Here is a 6,406-nt window from a genome sequence, read left to right on the forward strand (position 1 = left end):
TCACGGTGGTCATTGACTCAATGCTCAAAATTTGGGTTCCGGTCATGGATCATCAAATCAAGGGAGCTATCACGTGCATCCAATGACACTTCGACGCTCCCTAACGTGTATCCTGTCATCAACCCCATCAACCAATTCCTTAAAGTAGAAATGTAGACAGCTTAAGATTCCCAAAGGTGGCTTGAATTTTGCAATTGACATTTAGCAACCCTCTATCTATTATATATATATATATATATATTTATATATATATATATATATAAGTCTCCTTACTTTAAAAATTTGAGAACTTTATTATTTTATATTAGTAGATGACTTCATTTAACGATTTTAATAATTGATCCTCTAGATTCATATGCAAGAACCATGCCTACAAAATATCAACTAATTCTATAATTATTTGGTTATTCAAAATGATGTAAACAATTATAAGCCGATAGATAAAATTAAAACAATATTGTACTAATCAAATGGTTAAACTTTTTCCGTTTATGCTAATTTTTTATTAGGATTCATATATGGATAGGTAACTAGGGAATGAGTGGTTTTGATTGTTAAAATACATGTTAGAACAAAATACATCCTTACTTTAAGAGTTTAAGGAGACTATTCTCTCTAGATCCGAAATATATATACAGAAACGTTCCAAAGCGGACGTCCGCACTTTAAGTCGAGTGTAGACGTCCGCATCAAAACGGGCTTGTATATTCTTGGCTACAAACGTCTGCACCAAAGGTTTTGGTGCGGATTTTCATTTTTGCACCACTTTTTGATCGAATTTCCTCATCTCCACCGTCTAACCGTCTAGTATCTAGATAATATTGTGTAGATCATCTTTGCAAAATTTCAGCCAATTTGGTAACCGTTAAGGCCCTCAAACTCGAAAAACAAATGGACGGACTGAATTCTGTCAAACATGAACCGTTCATGTTTATAACAGAAAGACGCAATTTTGAGGGCCTTAACGATTACTAAATTGGCTGAAATTTTGCAGAGATGATCTACACAATATTATCTCGATACTAGACGGTGGAGATGAGGAAATTCGATCAAAAAGTGGTGTAAAAATGAAAATCCGCACAAAAACCATTGGTGCGGACGTTTGTAGCTAAGAAAAACCTTATATATATATGTGTGTGTGTGTGTGTGTGTCTTTTCAAATAAGGACCTCCTTACCTTAGATAAGGTACAAATTTCTTTAATTTAACCCATTTTCCGATCATATTTTTAGATCATAGCCAGCCAATATCTAGTTTTACATGACTTGATCATCCTTACAAATTTTCAGCTAATTTGGTTATCGTTAAGGTATCGAAAGTGTATTAAATCAATGAACGAATCGAATTTGTTCGTCATGAACCGTACGTTTTTGTAATTCTAAATCACAATACGTTTATCAATTTGGCTGAAAATTTACCGAGATGAGTGTGTTTATATATATGTATATATGCACATTAGGTGCTAGATAATGAACATGATAGATGTGGAAATGCGGTATAAAAAATATGCACATTAAGAGTCTTACATTTTAATTTTATAGAGAAATCTTACTGTAGATAGGATATATATTTGGCTTTTCACAGTTGATGACTTGGATGACCACGTGTGAGCATTCATAAAATTGAGATAGCTAATTAATTAACAGTGTAATTTAGGGATGCATTCGCATTGAGAAGCAGCTTCTCCGCGTCTGGCATGGGTAGAAAATTGGAAACAGCTTACCAAGATCTCCTCTACTTGATGCTGGGACGGGAGAAGGAGACTGATCAATGGTAGCAAATCAGATCTACATTTATATCTCAGCAAAAGGTATGAGATCGACGATCAGCAATAGCACTTTCATTTCAACATGACATATAACGAGTTAGCTAGTGACCAGTCTTAATTTGTTCTTGAGTTCTTGACCAGATCTTCATGAGTCATGACTTAATGGATTTTCCCTAGATCATCATTGCAGTTCTTCTGTGAGCTTTCAGATCGATCCATCAACACTAGGTACGTCGTTCTACATCTATCATTATTGCATTATTTCAATAACAGTTTAGTCTTTTTCGAATATTTATTACGTACTCGATCAGTTTAGTTTTGGAAATATATACTTGAACCTTCTCTCTTCTTTACAGAGAGATCGAGTATACTGATTTAAGGCTAATATGGCCTTGTCTGTAACGGACCTCTTAATTGGAAAACTTGTGACGATTCTTGAGAACGAAGGAACAACCATAGCCGGTGTTCGTGATGAAGTTGATAAGATTAAGGAGGAGTTTCTAAGCATGAAGGCTTTCCTGAAGGATGCGGAGGCCAACAAACCAAAAACTCAAGGAGAGCAATTGTTGGTTGCAAGAATCAGAGACTTGGCTCATGATGTTGAAGATATCATCGATGAATTCTTGTATTACATGTATGAGAAGCAAACTGGGGGTCGACTTTCAAGGGGGCTACACAAAACCATTCGCGCTCCAAGTAATCTTTGGTTCAGGCGTAATATTGCAAAGAAGTTGAAGAAAATAACTGAAATGATAAGAGCCATTCAAGAGATGAACCAAAGGTACGGTGTTGGCCTTACAGGAGGAGGAGCGACTACATCTGAAGATAGTCAGAGACCGGGGCAGAACCAAGCGGAGTATTCGTTTTCCATTATGGAAGAGGAACTGGTTGGGATTGAAGGCAAGAAGCAAGAACTAATGGGATGGCTCATGGATGAAGAGCCACAACAAACTGTTATATCTGTGGCTGGTATGGGGGGTTCTGGGAAGACAACTCTAGCTGCCAAGACCTTCAACAATGAAAGGGTACAGAGGCATTTCAATTGTTATGCTTGGATTACCGTTTCTGAAACTTATGTTACTGCAGACTTGTTCCGAAGTCTAATCAAGGAACTCCACAAATCAACGAAGGATGATATTCCTCCAGACTTGAATGCCATGAACCGCACAGATTTACGAGATATACTTGTTAACTACTTGGGGTCCAAACGGTACTTGATTGTTCTAGATGATGTGTGGAATATAGAAGTCTGGAAAGAAGTAAGGGTAGCACTTCATGATAAAGGAGTTGGAAGTCGAATCCTACTGACAACCCGAAAAGAAGACATAGCATCTTCTTTCTGAGTTAAAAGCCATGTTCACCATATTCAACCCCTGAAAGAGTACGAGGCTTGGGAGTTATTCAGCAAGAGAGCGTTCTCATCTAATATTGATAACAAAGCTTGTCCATCCGAGCTTGAGTCAGTAGCTTGGGAACTGGTGGAAAAGTGTGAAGGCCTTCCTCTTGCTGTCGTGGCTTTAGGCGGTGTTATGTCTTCAAAGAAGTCACCAGATGAATGGCACAGAGTCTTGAAGAGTTTAAATTGGCATCTAAATAACAACTCATTGCTCGGCCCTGTCAAAACCTTGTTGTTGCTTAGTTACAATGATTTGCCATCCCAGTTGAAGCACTGTTTCCTTTATTGTTCCCTCTTACCAGAAGATTATTTGATTCAAAGAAAAAGGTTGATTAAACTGTGGATAGCTGAAGGATTTGTTGAACACGCGAACGGGGTCACGCCAGAAGAAGTTGCAGGCGGCTATCTTTTGGATCTCTGCTTCCGTAGCATGTTACAAGTTGTTAGGAGAAATGGATCAGGAAGGCCGAAACAAGTTAAGATGCATGATCTTATGCGAGAGCTTGCTCTCTCGATATCCGAAAAGGAAAAGTTTGGACTTGTATATGACGGAAGACAAGTCATGAAAGAGATCACAACCCGTCGCTTGTCAATTCACACAACAAGTAATGTAGGAGAAATTAAATCAGGTCCGGGTATGTCAAAGATTCGTTCTCTTCTTATCTTTGCTACTGATGATATGTCATCATTGTCTTTCTCAAATGCACTACTTTCTCGATTCAAATTGCTGAGGACTCTAGACTTGGAGGATGTCCAAATTGATAAACTCCCGGATGCAGTTGTTTACTTGCTCAACCTGAGATATTTAAATCTGAGGGGCTGCTCTCTAATCACACAACTTCCAGAGTCCATAGGGCGTCTCCGCAACCTTCAATTTCTGAACATCAGGGATACCAGGATAGAGTCACTTCCACAAGGAATTACAAAGTTGCTCAACCTGCGTCATCTAATAATGCATCGCTCCGCTGGAAACAGTCTGGTGTTCAAGTTTTCGAGTGGGACAAAAGCGCCATCAAATATTTGCCAGTTGCTAAATTTGCAATGTTTAATTACTATTGAATCAGAAGGGGACACTATCAGACTTACTGGCAACCTGACTCAACTTACGACCCTCGGCATATCGAATTTGAAAGAAACGGATGAGAGTGACCTTTGGGTCTCAATTAACAAGTTGACTCTGCTTCAAGCTCTAGAGTTAATGGCAAGTAATGAAGAGGAATTTCTTCCTGTCAAGACACAATGTCCACCTCTTCCGCACCTTCAAAAGCTTTATTTGACTGGCAGACTGCAAAAGGTAGTACCATGGTTTTCTTCCCTGCATAGCCTCACACTTCTGCAGCTGCATTGGTCTATGCTTGAAGACGATGTACTACCTCACATTGAAGCACTTCCCAATCTGACGAAGCTTAATCTTAATAATGCATATGTTGGGGAAGAGTTATGTTTCCGCAGAGGTTTTGTAAAGCTGGTGTCATTGCAGTTGAAGAATTTTGGCTCCTTGAAAAAGATAACTATAGAAAAAGGGGCCATGCCAAATCTCCGGGACATATGGATTGTCAGCTGCATGGAATTGAAGGCAGTGCCGTTGGGACTTGAAAACCTTTCAAATCTACAAACCTTGACCCTGAGAATTGTTCCAACAGAAATTATAAACCCCATTCGGAAAGGAGGTGCGGATCGCAAAAATGTACAACACATCCGAGAGATCAGACATATTTCATCCAAGTGGGTCTACGAAAACTTGTCCTAGTATTTCTTTCTCTGGAAAGGTACGTAAATGGTTTCTTATGCGTATACGGTATATCTAACCTTTCAACATACTATACATGAAAGGGGAAGTCCTAATGAGGACCTCTATAATGAGGATTAGTTGAAGACTTTTCGGTTTATGGTTTAAAAAGCTTATTATTTTATCACATTTTGACATCTCGTCCGTTCAGTTTTTAGGTCTATATGAGTAGATCACTTTTACAAATTTTCACCCAAATTGGTGATCGTTAGATAACAAACTAGATCAATTCACAATTGGTAAATCACACTTGGGACTTTCGTAAAAAACGGTTAGATGAGTTTTACATTTAAGTTGATATTTTCAAATTACAATATCCAATCGTTCATTCAAACCCTCACTTGATCCTCGTTATAAGGTTCTCATAAAAAGCTCTCCTTAGAAACTAAATGTGTCCAGTTTTGTGTTCTGTAGTTAGCCATATATATAATATATGCAATGAAATAAATATTTACCAAATATTGTTTTTTTCTTTCTCTTGTTATACTTTTTGCAGAATCATCCAAGTCCGAGAAGCACATACTGAAGAAGATTTGACGAAGTTTGATAAAAATCCTTTTCTGTACGTGTGCTGAGGATTGATCTCGGATTATCATTTGCCTCTTCATGTTTTCAAAATTTAAAATAAATAACACAGTGACTCCTGTTACTAATGTTGTACTTATTATTGTTTGTGTGTGCCTTGGCATGTAATAACGTTGGATTGAATGCCGCTTTAGCAGTTTGCATGATTGTAATAAAAATTATGTATTCATATCGAGCACTTTGCAAATCATTTTCTAGAACTCGCCATATTTTTGCTTGTTGCTTCTGCTGTGCATCTTCTTGTTGTTGCTTTTGTTCTGGTGTTTCTCTTTGAGGACTTTGCTTGACGAAGGCTTTAAGTCACCAAATGGGGTTATAGGGGATCGAGGCAGTTATATAAAAGAAGCTTGAGCTTCCTCGAGAAGCTTTGAAGTTTCCATGAGAAATTTTACCTGGTTATAGAGGCTTATTTTGTTTCCCTGGAAGCTGGAACTTGATGTGTTTATTTTAGCAACTACAAATTCAAACTTTTCCTGAGATTAGCTTTGAATACAGTTGCTTAGTATGCGTATACAAATTCCCTCAGGGACTACATTTTTTCAGTTGCTTAGTCCGACATTGCTTTCCTTTTTTACTCTTGCTTTCAAATTTGCCCAGTTATCTAAACGCCTTCTGTGTTTAGATACGCGTATCCGGACAGCGTATCTGAGGCGCATCCTGCGTATCAGGGACAGGATACACGGGTCATTTTGCATCTTTCCGCAAGGGCAGAATTAGAATTCCATAGAGACAACCTCGTGACTCGAGCCTTCTGAATTAACGACTGTAAAAACTAGGTCGTTTACTCGCAAAAAAAGATTACTATTTGACCGGAAAAACCCGGAGTCATAAAACCCCGTACTCCCTCCTCCTCCTCCTCCTCACTCTCT

The 6,406-nt window shown here is 38.3% G+C and overlaps 1 pseudogene; it reads left to right on the forward strand.

Moving 5' to 3' along the window:
* Positions 1-2,153: 2,153 nt before the first annotated feature.
* LOC101298209 lies at positions 2,154-4,913 on the forward strand (annotated as a pseudogene).
* Positions 4,914-6,406: the final 1,493 nt, after the last annotated feature.

Source organism: Fragaria vesca, linkage group LG3 (genome assembly GCF_000184155.1).
Source record: "Fragaria vesca subsp. vesca linkage group LG3, FraVesHawaii_1.0, whole genome shotgun sequence".
NCBI classification, from domain to species: Eukaryota; Viridiplantae; Streptophyta; class Magnoliopsida; order Rosales; family Rosaceae; genus Fragaria; species Fragaria vesca.